This window comes from Malus domestica, chromosome 03, assembly GCF_042453785.1.
Source record: "Malus domestica chromosome 03, GDT2T_hap1".
Lineage (NCBI taxonomy): Eukaryota > Viridiplantae > Streptophyta > Magnoliopsida > Rosales > Rosaceae > Malus > Malus domestica.
Window position 1 is genome coordinate 36,005,564 of NC_091663.1, and position 18,322 is coordinate 36,023,885.

The 18,322-nt window shown below is 37.2% G+C and overlaps 1 pseudogene; it reads left to right on the forward strand.

Moving 5' to 3' along the window:
- The first annotated feature begins 753 nt into the window (after positions 1–753).
- LOC103408097 (rho GTPase-activating protein 2-like) lies at positions 754–3,521 on the forward strand (annotated as a pseudogene).
- Positions 3,522–18,322: the final 14,801 nt, after the last annotated feature.

Below are 18,322 nucleotides of genomic sequence, written 5' to 3' on the forward strand. Positions count from 1 at the left end.
TTCAATGTATTTTAAAATAACATATTTTAAAAAAATGAAATTTGAATCTGGAATGTTGGATCAACCAACAATCCTTAAATGATAGCCGTCAGATGGGGAAAAGAGCCGTTAGGCTCAAGGGAAGTGGCCTACAGGGCCCTGACAGTGGGCCCCCACTTTGTCGGGAACATATTCAAAGCAGGCCTGTGGGGCGCGTCCGCAAGGGGGCGGGCCGAAAGTGGCCCAATTTCAAGTGAGTCCACGCGGATGGGGGAGGGGGAATTTGGCCCAGCTTTAACATTTGGCTTTTAGCCCAATGTTTTAGCTTGGGTTGGGTGGTGTTTGGGGGGGGGAGGGGGGGAATTTGGCAAATAGCCCATGGTTGGAGTTGGTCTTAGGAGGTCAAAGTCACCAAACACTGGAGATGAAGTGAAATTTTGAAACGAGTGACCGTTTGAATTCTGAAAACAAGTTGGAACTTCAAAAGCCCTATCACTAAGAGTTGATAGTTCAGTGATAAATGACGGATTATGAGACTTTCTTAAAACTAAAAACTTGAGGTTTTAGGTTCGAAATATGCTACTGATGTGGAAGCCAGACTTGTAACTAGAGGGAAGCTGAAATGCTTCTGTAGGTCTTTCCGACCTCTGAAAAGAATGAATAATCATGACTTGCCACCAATTGTCTCCCTTTAAAAAAAAATAAAAATAAAAAATAAAAAATAAGAAAAACCCTCTCACCATCTTGTCAATGCAATTCAAAGCTACCCTCACACTCTCACATGCGACTGAGGTTTATACTCTCTCTTTCTCTCCCAACAGCAATAGTCTCGGCATTTCAGAGACACCCAAAAGATTTTACAGAGAGAGAGGGAGATGACAGGGCTTGTGATGCTGACGAGGGGCGGCGGTTGCGGAGGCGGAGGTGGCGGAAATGGGGAAGGAGATAAAGGAGCGACCAAGAGCTCAGAGGAAGAGCAGAACCAGGTCTCTCTGGTAGCTCTTCTCTTAGCTACTGTGAGGAAATCCATGGTGGCCTGCCGTGTCAAAAGAGGCGAAGAAGTCATCTCCGCCCGTCCACAACATGGATATCGGGTGGCCCACGAACGTCCAGCACCTTACCCATGTCCCATTTGATCGATTCAATGGGTTTATGGGCCTTCCGGTTGAGTTCGAGGTTGAGATTCCAGGCAGAGTTCCCAGTGCCAGGTGAGTAAAGTTCCTGTTTTTTTTTTTGGGTAGTCCTAGATTTGTGAATTCAGCCATGGGTTTTGCTTAGAATGTTTGAATTACTGTTCTTTATGCTGTTTTTTAAATCTTAGAAAGTTAAAAGTAAGGTGCTTCGTGAGCGTGGATGTATGATCAGAGTAAACTGCATTTGAGTTTTGAGCTCGTTAGCTCTCATTGTCTTTTGACAAGGCGATATTCTATACTACTCTAATTTACGGGGAGATAGATTCCAACTCGGGTGCAAGGGGCAGCCGCGTAGGTCGCTATTCCATGAGTTCCTTGTGCTTCTGATGTGGGGTTTTGAGGTCGGGAAAGATGCTTGGTTTCGAAGATATTGTAGTGGTAGACAAGGGTTTAAACTTAATCAAACTGTTTTATTACATTGAGTGTGCCCTACTGAAGTAGTTATCTTCAGAAGCCACTGAATGAAAATTGTTCAAATGGGCAATTTTCTTTGATATTTTTGGGTTATTGCAATTTTGCTACCCGCGATTCTGACAAGGACTAGATGGGATTATAATCGTATTCAGGTATCCTATTTTTAAAAGTGTCTAAAAGTTCTAACGTTAGGCTATACGGGGAGTTAGATATTTCGATTGAGGTAACAAAAGGAAGAAGTTCATAATGATTCATCTCCCTGTGCTTGATGCATAGTCTAACTTGTAAATCATCTAATTTACAGTGCAAGCGTGTTTGGCGTCTCAGCAGAGTCAATGCAGCTGTCTTTCGATTCAAAATGGAATAGTGTCTCTACTATTCTCTTGCTAATGCAGGAGAGATACTCACAAGAAGGATTGAAGGTAAGAATTTTTTTGTGCATTTGTGAATTTCCGCATTTTGGTTCTTTTATCCTTATCAGTCTTCTTACTAGTCCCTTCGGAAGTTTCAGGCAGAAGGAATATTTCGTATAAACCCCAAGAACAGCCACGAGGAGCTTGTGAGAAGCCAATTATACAGGGGCATTGTGCCTGATGACATTGATGTCCATTGTTTGGCAGGCCTAATCAAAGCCTTGTTTAGAGAACTTCCTTCGGGAATACTAGATTGACTGTCTCCTGAAGAAGTTCTTCAGTGCAACACAGAAGAGGAATCCGTTGAGCTTGTGAAGCAATTAAAGCCAACTGAGGCTGCGCCGCTGAACTGGGCAATCAATCTAATGGCTGATGTTGTTGAAGAAGAAGAATTGAACAAAATGAATGCACGAAATATTGTTATGGTTTTCTCTCCAAACATGACTCAGGTAATTTGGAACAGCAGAAAAGATGTTCTTTTTTCTAGTATTGCTCAACGATTAAGATTGATCGGTTAACCCCTCTTTCAAACCGACGAAGACTTTGATGATAATCAACAGGAAATGGATACTGGATATTTTTTTTTTTTTTTGAAAAGAAACGAAAGAATTTTATAAAACGAAAGAATTACAAAAAAGAAAAAATAAACCACGTGGAAAAGATATCCACCTGGAGCTAGAAGAGAACTAGCAAGGACCCCTAAAGAAAACTAATTGAACAGAGGAAAAGCTAGACCAAATCAAATAACGGCTGCTAACAAATCCCTAAAAATAGAAAGACCAACATCAGACCATGAAGAAAGCGCACACTCCATCTGCAGCAGTGAAGATGAGGATGAAGTCCGAGTGTTTGTTAAGACACTTAGGGGAGAACAAAACTGCCGGAAACAGCTTGGTGCTGACAGATCAACCAACAGGCGAGTTGCACGGGGAATATCTGAGCCCTCAAAGTTGCTTGAGCTTCAACATGGACTCTGGCACATCATTTTGTGATAGCAAAAATGGGAACTCCGCCTTCAGTACTACGAGTGACAGGGAAGCGCCATCTGGGAGCTGAGGAAACTAATGTTCATATGGAGATCATTTCGTCAGCATCGAGTTCAAACTCGAATAAAATAGAGATAGTGGACAGATAAGCGGAGGCTGACTCACTAGTGCTTCGTTTTAGCATACTTTCCCTAGAGATTTAGTTTGCTGTCCACAGTCAAGTTTCTTCCGTATATATAATGGTTTGTGAGATGATTTAGTTGAACCAAGCTTGGGAAAACTTGCTTGTGTTTTAAGTTGTGACTTGTTTAGCAAGTTAGGGTTCAACTTTGGGGTGAACTTATGCTGGATTTGTAGTAGAGCTAGGACAGTTACGGTTAGGAACTCTAACCATGACATTTCATTAGATATATTTGTAGCCAGAAGTCTAGTCACTCTGTCATGTTCTGGATAGTTTGTGGAAGTCTCTTGTTGAATGTCCGAAATTCTGCTTGCTATCATAATATGCATAGTGAAACATTTTCATGCGTTCGAAATTTAACACATTCTATGTAAATTCTATCATACAACAATGTATGGCGTACATCAGCCGTTTATCCTTTATATTCAGCTGGTTCACCTAATTATCGTTGGATCTGTAATTTATATCCCGTACTGCGGCATACGCCATAAACGGATGTCCAGAAAGAAAATTAAACAAATATATGGATTTAGCCTTTTCTTTTGAAATTTGTGATTTGTTGAACAACTACTATATCTACCACTAGACCTCTAAGCATGTATTGTACTTTGAAAGAAAGTGGAAAGCAATCTCATCAGAAAACCACTGCTTTTTCAGTTGCATATGTCCATCAGAATCCAGTGCGCATTTTCGATAGTGTGTCAACTAAGACAATTCTGATTGGAGTTTTGAACATTATGTGTGCGAAATTTCCATTAACTTTCTCATTTTTTAAAATATGTAAGCGTCTTAGCATCTATTTCGGACAATCCCAAATTTTATAAATTATAAAGAAAATATGTGCAAACAGAACATGTTACGACCTAAATAAAAATAGAAATGAATGGACACTAAATATAAAATAAAAATAAAGTAACCAAGTAAGGGCGATTATACGTTCAATATACTGAATTCCTTCTTTTACGAATTTTAAGAAAAATATTCTCGTGTTAACATTCACATAACATAAGTGGTTAGAAGAATATGTCAATCAAACAAAATAAAAATAAAACTGAAAAAACAATAAATGGTCATAAAAATAGAATAAGAACCTACAAATCTATTGCCACTATGATAGAAATGGAGAGAAAGAGAGAAAGAGAGAGATATGAGAACAATTATGTATTCATATATCTGAATCTGTTATGTACAATTGCTAAAACAATGACTCCAAGCTAACAAGGCTCCACGCTTTGTAAGGATCGGAGGAGAAACGTGTAGCGTACACAACCTTACCCTTGCTTTGCAAGAGGTTGTTTCCTCAACTCAAACTATAACACTTGAAATACAGGAAATAGTTTTTAAACACAAATCCTTCTGTAATTTAAACCTGCTTTTTATATCCAAGCTTAGTTTTACCCTTCCACTCCACTTCTTGAAGAAAAAAGACAAAACAAAGATGAAAATTTTGGTGACTCAGAAATCAAACAAAGTCTCAAGAGGCCAAGCAAGTTTCCCAAAATAGCCTGCTCTTCTCCACCTCATTCAACAACTCAAACTCTTTCGTCGAATCAACAGACGCAGTTGATTTCAGCTGGTGTCCCCCCATCAACGGCATCCCAACAGTTTCCCCACTCCATCTTTGATGATGATTGTCAACTGATGAACATTCTTCTTCCTCTTCTTCTTCTTCTTCTTCTTCCTCGTCCTCCCTGTCATCGTAACGATGGTCGTCATCACGATCATCAAGATCATTGAGCACATCATCAGCACTAGGGTTTTGATCAAACGAATCGCAGCTGCACGATTGAGCATCGTCTTCATCAGCCATAGACAACATGGGATGATCATCATCACAAATAATACGATGATCATCTGATGATATTGCATCAGCCTCAGAATCACCAGTTGCTTCAAACAACATGAAAGAAGACACATCCATAATGCTCTTCTTCCTCTTCAGCTGCTGCTGCGTCGCCGCGTCGATAATGTCGTCCTTCACGTTCGCCTCCACATGAAACCATGAATTCTGAATCATTTTCGAAACATGAAGAGTAAATTTACTCTTGTTAAGGCTTTGCAAAAATAGGGTAAAGGCCTGATATATATTAGTGAGGAGACGTAGGCTGTCTTGTTTTGATACCCTCAAAAGTCCCTATCTTCCCAGGTCGATTTGGGTCGCCTTGGAATTATGTCACTAAAGTTTTCTCGATCAATATCATGGAAAAATTATAAATATAATATTAAAAAGAATAATAATAAAAAAATAAATGGAAAAGGGAATAATTTTTCGAAAAGACCTGCATATATACTAGACTATAAACCATGTGAATTGGCTGGATGGCTTCTAGAAGAAAAGGAAATACAACTAAGCATTTGTTTGCTAAAAATGGCTAAAAGGAATTTACCTAATCTTCTAGAAACGAGGGAACAGTTTAACCTTAGTTGGTTCTACGTGTTTGAAACGTGGGCTCTGCCTAATTTCATCAACTTGATTTACTGTGCTCCATGCATACATACATGATCCAGAAATTCTCTAGTATGTTGTGTGTATCAAATACGTGTTGAAATTAGAGATATATTTCGAATTTCACTATTCAAAGTTCAAGTATCAGTCAATTCGGACCATTCAAGCTGACTCCAACTGTTTTCTACTAACTCATTCTACTAGTTTACCTCATTACAGATCAAGGGTTCTGATTCTTTCACTCAAATCAAAGAGCTTAAATTTTTTAATCTTTAGACTCAAAACACTAAGGTCCGGAGAAGATCCGAATTCGTGTTGTTTCTCTTTGTTTGCTTTTACTGGTAGTGTGGGTTATTGGTGAAGTTTCCTTTTACAATAGATTCACTTCTTACTATTGTTAGTCGACAATATCCCTAAAGACAACCGAGGAAATTGCTGATCAAGACTCAAAGTTTCTTTCTTTATGACGTGTTAGGACTGGACCATTCTGGCTAACAGTTTTTAGTTAACAAACTTAAGGAAGACTTCATAAATAAGTCAAGAATATTGTATCATCTAGCGGAAGACAACCAATTTTTGCATTTGTTTGTCTACGACTCAGACACGTCAAGCTTAAATTGAATAGGAGAAAACGATTCGTTTACATAGAGTTGATTATTTCAAATCCATTTACAAATTGTGTTACATCTAGTTATTTAAAATGGGAACGATATGTGGCACTATTTGTTTTACACCATTTTTTAAACACGTTTTTGTGGAATTCACTTCGTAATGTATTCAGCAATCTGAACCATCTATCTTTTGGGTCATCTTTCAAAGATCATGTCTACTAAAAATCCCCAAGTCTAAAACCATATAATTGTCGGATCAAGGGTTTATAGTTTTTTTTTTTCTTTCTTTCTTAAAACTATATTTGTCTATTTTCTTTGAATTTGTCTAATTTTTATAAAAATAATCTATAAATGATGTTCTAAAAGATAGACTGCTTAGATCATTAAAAAAATATTACCATGTTGAAATTTTTTTAGATCGACAAGCCGGGAAGGCCCCACTCTAACGACACTAATATTGTCCCCAACTTTACCACTGCCCAATCCGTCAGGTGTGAGGTTTTATCACGAAAGGCTTTGGTATTAGTTAAAGTAGGGTAATCATATTTATAGTCACCCTTGTTGATTTCCTCCACCGATGTGGGACTACCAATAGTTATGTGTATCAAATACGTGTTGAAACCAGAGATATATTTCGAATCTCACTATTCGGAGTTCAAAGACCAGTCAATTCGGACCATTCAAACTGACTCCGACAGTGCTCTACTAACTCATTCTGCTAGTCCACCTCACACAAGTCAAGGTCTCTGATTCTTTTAAATCAAAGAGTCCAAAATTTTCAATCCTTAAATTCAGAATACTAAAGTCCGGAGAGAATCCAAATTCACGTTGTTTCTCTTCATTTGCTTTTACTGGTTGTGTGGGTTATTGGTGAAGTTTCTTTTTGCTTTTTACTATAAATTCATTTCTTACTATTGTTAGTTGACACAATCCCTAAAGACTATCGAGGAAATTGATGGTCAAGACTCAAAGTTTCTTTCTTTATGACGTGTTAGGACTGGACCATTCTGGCTAACAGTTTTTAGTTGACAAACTTAAGGAAGACTTCATAAATAAGTCAAGAATATTGTATCATCTAGCGGAAGATAAACAATTTTTGCATTTGATTGTTTACGACTCAGACACATCAAGCTTAAATTGAATAAGAGAAAATGATTCGTTTACATAGAGTTGATTATTTCAAATCCATTTACAAATTGTGTTACATCTAGTTATTTAAAATGGGAACGATCTGTGAACGGCTTAAATCGTTGAAAGACATTACATAATGATTCTGTAAAAACGTGTGTCAAAATTATGTAAAAAAATAGTGTTAGAAATCCATCCCATTTAAAATCCATTTAGTCGGATGTTAATTTTCTAGTTTTTATGGCAAATACAGAGCCTTGTTTATCAAATATAAATTTTTTGTATCAAATTTCTTTAACTTTCTAATCATGAGTTTAATAACTTTATCTTTACCGCATGTCATTCCGTAGAACAATCAACAAAGATGGGTCAAAACCTACACATTTCGGTGGCTACGTTTGGACGTCTCAAATATATGGATAGATGATGAACTTTCCGAGTTAGTTAAGAAAACGTGTGCGGCCGAGAAAATAGGAAAGCAGTACAGTTCAAAGAAAGTCGACCAAGAAAAGCGTGTAGCCTGATAATTATGAGTGATGACTAACACTTCCAACATCTCTATCCAACAGTATTAAAACATGTATGTATATGAGAAATGCTAATAAAACTCTCGATAAATTTTTTGTCATTTTATGTTTTTGACACAATGTTTTGTAATATTTGTGCACGAATTGATGTTAAACTGTAAAGTGACAAAGAGTTTACGCAGAATTTAACTTTTGAGAGAATCTTCATAACATTTCTCTTTCTCATATATATATATACACACACACATATGTGCGTGTGTCCATATTCCATAAATTAAGCGTCAATTTTAAGACAGGAGGTCTTCTTGGACTATCAAATTAATTCACTTAATTGATTAATCTGATGTTACTTGTAATTCTATATTTAGTCATATTCTTGGACAAAAATGAGGTTGGTGGTTGTTGAAACTGACATATATCAAGTCTAGGTGACCATATTTTACATATCTTTATAGAGAAACTTATACAGGTTAAAAAACACAAGTTACATAGTATTAGTACACGTATTATAAGAACAGTGAATGACATGGTTTATTGACATCTCACGTTTAAAACATGCTAATAAAAATAAATTTATGTATTATAATTTGAATAAAATAACACAGCTGAAAAATTGTACAATAAATATATTGAAAATTACTCTTCTTGATGATGCAGATCATTTTCAAATGAACTTCTTCAAGAGATAAATACGTATACCGAAACCCTTTCTTCCATTTCCTGCACGATTATTCTTCAAATTGATGTTACTGGGAAAGGAACATAGCAGAACAACACCCATGATCCTTCATCATGGCATTTGCCGCATTGATGTTCACAAAACCTAACATTCAATCAATACTTTATTATTATTTCCACAATATTCCAAAATGCCTTTCTAAGCATCTTAAATATATCTTCTTCTTCTTTTTCTGTAACACGGAAGAAAAAAAAACACTAAGAAACAAGTAGTCTAGCTTTAGCAGCTTCAAAGCAATCATTAAAAAAAAGTTGGAACTCAATAAGGAGGAGACTATGCAAGCTCTTGAAAATTCATCCCGCTAATTACACCAATTATTCTTAAAAATGTCTTTCATCTGATGCAAAACTTGCAAATTTGATGACTGGGAATTAAGGCATAATTTCAAATTCAAGTTTGTTAATAGTATCTTTATACAAAAGGGAATTTGACAAACAAGCTACTGACAAAATTTTATTTCCCTAAAAAATTGTAGTAAAATTTTCTTTCCAACTAAGGAATAGAAGAACCCAACTCACAACTTAAAACATGGAAAGCGTTTTGTGTTTTTTGGTGAATCACACGATGGTGATTAGAAGGTGGGTGAAACACCTCTGTGATTCTTCCGGACTGCCATTAAGATGAACTGTCATTGTGAAACCACTAGCTGGTCCTTTTTTGAAAAAAAAAAGAAAGAAATATTTTAAGTCCCTACTAGTAATATTATAATATACTATAACAAGGAAAACTCAAATAGGTCATTAGTTAATAAACTTAATATAATGGTTGGCCTCCACATGACCACACAACAATTGCTTGCATTTTTAGATTAAAATTAAGATTAGTATATACTTAATCTGTGTCTTTTTTTCCCTTGTTTTTTTGGTCGAAGTACTTAGTCTTCTTTGCTCAGCTGTGATTGTATATTTTTTTACAAATCTGCTTTGTTTTTTAGTGTCGGAGTGTGTGACATCAACATCTTATATTCCCTTGAACAATAATGCAGACGAATTAGGGCTTTGAATAGGTCCAAGTTGAGAGCTCGATCGGTCATGATAAATATTTACATTACATATTTGAAACGTGAATTTTACGGCAAAGCCTTCGCAAATTATATATATAAATTTCATTCATAAGAATATATGGCTAGGTTTCTGGATGCATGTTTTTGGCACACATATTAACAGACGTTTTTGTGAGGCTTAATGTATTTCTATAATCCAAACGTCTATTTTAATATCTTACCTCAAAGCTCATGTTTGTAAAAAGTCATTTAAATCCAAAATCATATGACTAGATTAAGTTTTGGTTTTGAATTCGTCTAATCTTTTGTAATGACAAACTATAAATCATGTACTAAAATATAAACTGTTCAAATCGTTGAAATACATATTACAAAATGGACTCTACAAAAGTGCATGTCGAAATATATATCAAAAATGTGTGTTCCCGAATCATAACCCATGTGTACAGATACATGCAATATAGGAGAGAAAAACTCAATCAAAGTTTGAGATTTGCAAGTTTTTTGTTATTAGGCGGGCGGGCGGGTGGGTGGGCGTGAGAACGTAAAGAGAAAGCATGTTTGTTATTTGGTCTAAAACTTGCAGCAAATGAAGTTTGACTTTTGTGACTTGCTGCAAATGAAGTTTGACTTTCGTGGCAGCTGGCTGCAGCAAAAACCTAGTTATCATGTAGCAAAATTGTGATCACGAAAAGCCAACTGTGTCTTTACGATTAATACACATCCTTGTCATATTCTGACTTGTTTCATTGGTTTTAAATGGAAATGACAAGACCCCCAGTTTGGATAAGTCCCTTTCTCTCTCGTTCTTCTTTTTGAGACAATTATTTCTGTGATCTACACTCAAATTCGAATTTATCTCCTTTCATTGTTTAAATTAAATTAGAGTTTCACTTAACTAGATATATATTATGTGCTTTGCTCTATCTTGTAAAGGTGGTGCAGAGATAGCTTGTGATCTTATACATGAAATGATTAAATTCAACAAAAACGAATGGGGAATTTGTCAAAAAGCCAATAAAATATGGTAACCCGTGGGGAGATTTGCTTCCATGCTTAATGGATTATGGATGGACTGAAATTATTGGCAAAAAAATTGACCATTCCTTTGAATGAATGACTGTATGCATTACTAGTATTTCAGAAAGAAAAAGTAATAATGTGATCCATATTTGGTAAATCTACCAATAAAATTTTCCTTGCAAGAAGTCAATTTATATTATTTCATTTAATTTGTCAATAAGTTCATGCTTTCATCAACAGTTTTTTTTTAAGAAAGTTGCTTCTCAAGGAATGCTAAGAAGACTTTTAAAAGTGGAATTTTAAGAATTATCTGTCACCTCACAGTTTAAGATCAATTTTCGTGTTAATATTATAAATTATTGTGCCAAAAACCTAATAGAGTCCCATTAGCATTTTCTAAGTATAGTATATGTGCATGAGGAAAAGAACTTGCATGGGATGAGATGTTTTTGTTTATTTCTCGTTTTATGTTAGAGAGAAAAAAAGAAAAGAAAAGGTATCTAATATACAGTGTAAATAAGTTTTTCTTGCATTAGCAACAGGACATCGTACGTTACTAGAAGGAGCTGAAAGCTTTGAAATGGGGGGGGTTGCAATGACTTGACAAAGGATGAGAAAAATAAAGAATATTGGTCATGTATCCTGTAATTAAAACTGTAACTAAAAGTACCAAAATTCCACATCAAGCTTTTGAGTTTGAGAATTGTAATATCGACTGGCATTTTTTCCCTCACCTTCAAGATCTGGTGAAATCACGAGTAAGGAGATTGAGACTCTTGAGAGAATGGGGACTGGGCATGAAGAGAGTGCCTGAAATTTGATACGAAAAAAAGAAGAAAGAACTTAAGAAGATATCCGGTGGATGTTTTTGATATGTCAACTATATTTGGTAGATATCATTGACACAATATCGATATTTAGTATCAATACGTCAATACGACGTTGCATATATAACATTAATGTTCGATCGCGATACAGTATAAGCGAGTCATTCCGTGAATTGTAGCGAATCACTTTTGACTCGCTCGTACTGTATGCTCATTTTAATGTTTCATCTACAAGTCCTTGCACAAAACTTATACTTTATAAGTGCTTCTTAAACATATAAATTCAATTGTAATATCGTGGTTCACGTCGTTCGAGTCGTTCTGCGTATTATAACGGAAATTACACCTAACGGGCCCGCACAAACCCACTAAACTCACTGTTTGTATACGCTCCTAAAAAGTACATAAAGATCAGTAAATTAAATAAGTTAATAAGATTTTGGTACATAAAAAGAAGAAAAAACAATCACATGTCTCAATTTTTGAAATTCGAATATAAGTAGAATCACCGGTGGAGGGACCCAATATGGTCGGAGACGATGCTGAATATTACTCTACTTTTCACGAGGGAAACAGATCCAACAAAGATTCAACTGGTTCAATCCTCTAGCACACAATAAATATTACAGAAAAATATTAAGGAGATTCTCACAAAATAAGACTTGAACATTCCGCCATCTCATATTTTAGGCACAATTTTTATGATGTTGGAACGAGAATTATGTCAACATGCTAGACAACCACGGGGTCATCCAAGGCTCTACACAACCATCTTTCCGGTGTCCAGAGGTCAACTGACCTAGTTTGACCCCTAGTGGATCCGCCCTTCGTTGTGATTGAACTCGAATTATGAAAAAAACAACTGCAAACATACACACATTGGATCAAATCTTCGTATAATGTTAATGTGGAACAATTCAAACATCACAAAAGACATTTAAATAATAAACGAATCATCATGCATTAGTGACCATTTTCATAAATTTTATAAACCAGCAAGCTCCAAAAATATTGTGACATAATAAATACAAAGAATCAAAGTTGCAACTTTTTTTCTTTCTAATTTCTTAATTGTAATATATAGGACAAAATTTATTATTTTCAATACTACTGGCGGATCAAACATGAAACTTATCCTCTCTCAAGCTAAACTTAAAAGGTCTACATTTGCAAAATAAGTCAAACAACACCACAAGATTGGGGAAGAAAAGAATGTGAGATAAACAGATATGTCAAGATGCACATTAATTTAAAAAGCGGAAGTCAAGCAAACCAATATAGTCTGAAAACAAAACAGCACGAGCCACCTGCGAAGGATAAGGTTTATGTCCCCTTTATTTTTCATGTATATTTTTCTTTACTTTATAAGGGATAAGGTGGATTTTCGTATCTATATAAAGTATATCTCCTAATTTAATGTAACTTCTTTTTTCATTATTAATAAAATTTTCCTCTCACCCCCAAAGTTTTAAAACAAAAACTATTGGCGGGTGTGGAATCTGTGGATCCAAATTTAACACAAACAAATATTCTGAGATATCTTCCAGCTCTCAAATCTAAAAGAACCAAGTTCTGCATGGGTCCCCGGTGTCGTAGACAAGATGACAGATTTGTTTAGGAAAGAAAGAAAATATATGCAATATAATATAAATTAAAAAAACAAACAAAACTTTGATCCAATCTCTGTACTCTATTGAAAGAAAAATTTATGATACAGTATCCAATCACAGTATTGTTTCGTGTTCATGATACAACAAAATGTAAAAGTCTTTTTTGTTTAGCACATTTACATTATTTGCTAGAAGCGTCACGAAAGCGGTTAATCTGCTAGTTGTTCTCCTTTTGTTAAAGTTAAGGCATAGAAACTTCGAAAAAAAAAAACGAAGACACAGAAACTAAAAATTAGAAATAAATCTAATGACCTTTTTAAAAGGACCAGAAACATGATGAGACACCATGATAAGACACCATCATCATCTTCAACGGTCTTCTCAAGAATTCGGAACACAGATCCGGAGAGGATCTGTGCAAACGAAAGTTCACGGATAAATGGATTCGAACCATTAAAATTTGATACAACGGTTACAAATACGAAATTTTTCTAAAAATTATAATACTGATAGCTGTTAAATCAAATTTCAATAATCCGGATCTATTGATTCCCAAACTCCGGTTGCACGGATCCGGAGAGGATCTGTGTTCAAGAATTCGAATGGTTTCCGTTTCTGCTTAGAAAAAAGAAGAGGAATATGCTTTGTTTCCAAATTCCAATGAATATTATCCCTTCCTTCTAATTTACTAAATTAGTGGATCCGTGTCATTGAAATTTAATTTAACGGTTACAAATAGAGATCCACTTTAAAAGTTATAATAACTTCAACCGTTGAATTAAATTTCAATAACACGGATCCACTGATTTGGTGAATTAGGAGGAAGATATTCGGAGATGATCCCTTTTCGAATTCTTAGGACATCTCCACCCAATAGCTATAGGCTACATCTAGTCTTAAAATTGATAAAATCAGTCTCTAACTATAGAGCTAAAAAGAATCGCGTTAAAATGATTATGCTAAGTTTAGTTTTAGGGTAGACAACATGTAGTCTCAGGTATGGTCTAAAATATTCATAATATCCCGAAATTTCCATCGAAATTTTCGTGTTTTTGGACTATCGATATTTTTTTGGACTACCGATATTTCTGATATCATCGATATTTTAGACCTTGCTAAGTCACTCATGTATCTTACCATGCAATGTATAAAGTGTAAAATATTATACTAATTCATTATATATAAATGATTATGGTGTGTTTAAATTTCTTTAATTAATTACTACATATTTTCTACACGCACAATGTTTGCCAACTCGCTATATAATCAACTTAAATTAGTTATATCTATCATGCAATGCATTTCATTCTGTTGATGCACAAAATCAGCGAAGACTTTGGTACAACAGAAAGTGTCAGGTTTTGTGACCTTCGCTTGGTTGCTTCGGTCACTAGTGAGGATAAGTACGTAAATGAATAGAGACAGAGAAGCAAACACAGGATGTACGTGGTTCACCCAGATTGGCTACGTCCATGGAGTAGAGGAGTTCTTATTAGTAGTGAAGGGCTTACACAAGTACAAAGGATCAAGCTCTCAATTTAGTGAGTTCTTGTGAATGATTTAACACAAATGGCATTAGCCAATATTGTGGGGGAATGACCCCTATTTATAGAAAAACTTGTAGCTTTGTCACATTGACATGTGTCATGTTATGATTGGTTCTTGATGTCGACACGTGCTGCGCTCTGATTGGCTTCTAATCTTGACACGTGTCGAGTAGTGATTGGCCTCCTGGTCGGAGGGGAACTCTTCTGGGTCCTTGACAGTATAGCGTTGGCCGGTGTTCGGTAGTTTCGGGATTGGTCAAGTATGGTACAAACAGTGCTCCCCTAAGTTCCCGAGTGAGGGAAACTCCTCGGTTGGGGACTTGCAAGATCCAATCCCTTGAGTAATCACGAAACTTCTAAGTACCGAAGTGTGGTCTGATCTTCATCTGCCCTTCTCTGGAAGTACCTTTCCTCCATCCGGGAATGGTGTATTTAGCTGATGAAGATGCACAAGGTAATGTATCAATTTCACTTTGAAGCTTACTTGTAGTTTCGGGCTTGGTCAAGTGCGATACAAACCCTATAGTAGGAGTCCCCCAAGTCGCCGAGCTAGGAGATCTGCCGAAAGAGGTGACAGACAAGGTAAGCAGTCAAACTTCCAAGTAAGCAACCCAGGATCAGAGGTTTGACTTCGGCTTCCGGTTGATTGTTCTCCTTCTCCTTGTCTCTCATTCAACTGCCAGGATAAGGAGAAGCAAATGGATAAGAGATGATATGAGATACTTTTGCTTTTGAAGAAGTAACTTTCCACAGGCTTATTCTTGAACTGTGCTGGAGGGTTTTCTGGTGCCCTTCAGAGTATAAGGCCGACTCAAAAATTTGAGGGTCAAAACAAGTCCATCAAATCTAGAGTACGTTCGACCTTGATGATATGGGATACTTTTGCTGTTGACGGAATAATGAATGTGGTATGGAAAGGTGTCGTGCTGTAGTGATCTGTTTCAGCTCACCGTTGAACCTTCTGCTTCAATCTTTTGCATGGCAGAAGTGGTGTACAACCTTTGCATTTAAATGGTCCTTCAGAACATTCCTTCATAGTGACTCATCCACGCTTGGCAGCTTCAGTGTAAAGAGCCAATATCTAATCAACTGTCATGAGGTATTTGCCGGTGGAATTCGTGACCTTGACTGCAGTTGAGGATGAGTACTCGAGAGCAATGCTAAGTAAGCAACCAGGCAAAGGCTCCAGGCAGTCAGTTCCAAATTGGAGGTTTGATTTCAGGTTCCGACTGACTGCTCTCTTTCTCCTTGTCCTGCAGGTGTGGACAAGGACAAAGACAAAAACAGGGAGAAAGCATGATATGGGATACTCTTGCTTTCGACCCTGATGATATGAGATACTCTTGTTCTTGGTGTGGCTTATTTGCTGAGGTATTATCGGGGGGAAATAAAGCTGAGTATTTCGAGAGGTTATGTTGAGGGTGCCTTTTCGAATGCGAGAAAGGGTTGAGCATTTTTGCAGGTTTGCCTGTCCGTTGAGGAGGGAGGTCAATGTATATAGGGATTTCCCAATAACAAGTAGTAATGTTATTCCTTTACCCTTCTTGGTCACAGCAATGTAGTGGGAGCTGCCAGCTTCACGTGTTTTAATTTTGTCAGAGCACTTTGAAAAAGTGGTATGTGGTATCTGGAAAGCTGATATTACGTGTGAAGATTACAGACAAGCTTTATCTAAGGAAATCTGGCTCTCGAAGTTCTGAGAGTTGTGCCTCTTCGGTTTTCGAACAAGCAATCCCGTCGAGGATCTGACTCTCGAGATTCGGAAAGCGGTGCTACTCCGGTTTTTGAGAAAGTAATTATGTTGGGAGTCTTTTCTCGAATGTGAGTAAAGGTTGGACGTTCTTGCCAACCTGTCTTGCCGCAAAACACGGAGGTCGACACACATAGGGACTTTCCAGTTGTCAAGCAGTGGTGCTGTTCCTTTACCCTTATGGGTAATAGTAGGGTAGCTGGAACTTCGAAATTCTCGTGCCTAAACTTTGTCAGAGATCTTTGACAAAGTTATATGTGGTACCCGAGGAGTTGATGGTGCATATGGAGAGCGGTGATTGAACAGTAAGATTCACGTGCTTTCTACTTCACCAGAAATCTTCGACAGATTGCCCGTAATTTCCGCAAAGCTGAGTGTGCATGTGACAGGTGCTGACGAGGCTGAAAAAGCAGGTGCTTCTTCGATTTCTGAGATCGGCCCTCGTGGTCTCTGAGCATCCCAGCTTTTGAGAAAGCAAACGCCTCTTCGATTTCTGAGATCGGCCCTCGTGGTCTCTGAGCAGCCCAGCTTTTAAGAAAGCAAACGCCTCTTCGATTTCTGAAGCTCCGTCGAGTGCAGATTTTTATAGAGGCTGGCATTAAGTTCCACAGCACACTTGAATCTCTACCAGTAGAAGCTCATTTCTTGCACTTCTAAGATCTTGATTTGTCTGACCTCTTCCTTCTTCAACACATTTGAAAATGTCTGGACCCTCCGACCGTCGTTTTGACTTGAACCTTGGAGAAGAGACAGCCACGCCTTCTCCAGACAACATATGGCGCCCATCCTTCATATCCCCTACTGGTCCTCTTACCGTTGGGGATTCTGTGATGAAGAATGATATGACCGCTGCAGTGGTGGCCAGGAACCTTCTCACTCCCAAAGATAACAGACTACTTTCCAAACGGTCTGATGAGTTGGCTGTTAAGGACTCTCTGGCTCTTAGTGTTCAGTGTGCAGGTTCTATGTCTAATATGGCCCAACGCCTATTTGCTAGAACCCGCCAAGTTGAATCATTGGCTGCTGAAGTGATGAGTCTCAAACAGGAGATTAGAGGGCTCAAGCATGAGAATAAGCAGTTGCACCGGCTCGCCCATGACTATGCTACAAACATGAAGAGGAAGCTTGACCAGATGAAGGAATCTGATGGTAAGGTTTTACTTGATCATCAGCGGTTTGTGGGTTTGTTCCAAAGGCATTTATTGCCTTCGTCCTCTAGGGTTGTACCTGGTAATGAAGCTTCAAATGATGAATCTCCAATGCCTCCTCCTTCTGGGGTTTTGTCAAGTACTGAGGCTCCGGATAACCACCCTCCGGTGCTTTCTCTTTCTGGGGCTTTACCGACTGCTGAGACTTCCCCTAAGCAACCTTTGTGAAGGCTCCCTTTTGTTTGTTTATTTTGACTCATGCATATGTACATATTTGTGGCTTATCGAAAATATTAATAAATAAGCTTTGCTTCATTTCAACATATTGTGTTAAATACACCAAAGCCTTCTTCATAAAGTTCTTTGAATTTTTGCTTTTGTTGAAACCTGTATTGTTGAAGCTTTGTGAATGAAGCATGTAGTTTGAGGTAGTGTTCCCTTAATTTCCCGAGTGAGGAAAACTTCTCGGTTGGAGACTTGAAAAATCCAAGTCACTGAGTGGTTGTGAGACTGCCGAGTATCAAGGTGCAGTAGCATATGGTGGGAGTCCCCCAAGTCTTCAGGCGAAGAGAGTTGCCGAATGAGGTGTCTCGCGTGTTACTAATTTGTCAAAGTAACGAATCCTTGTTTCGATGTCACACATTCGTATATGCTTTATCTAAAAATATTTCCAACCTTTGTGTGTTTGATGCTGCATGCTATTGACTAGACAAGATCAAGTGCAATTAGTAGCTTTTCTCTCTTTTTCATCTTTTCTTTGGTGGAATTGCTTTTCGTTTCCACTAATCAGCCTGAGT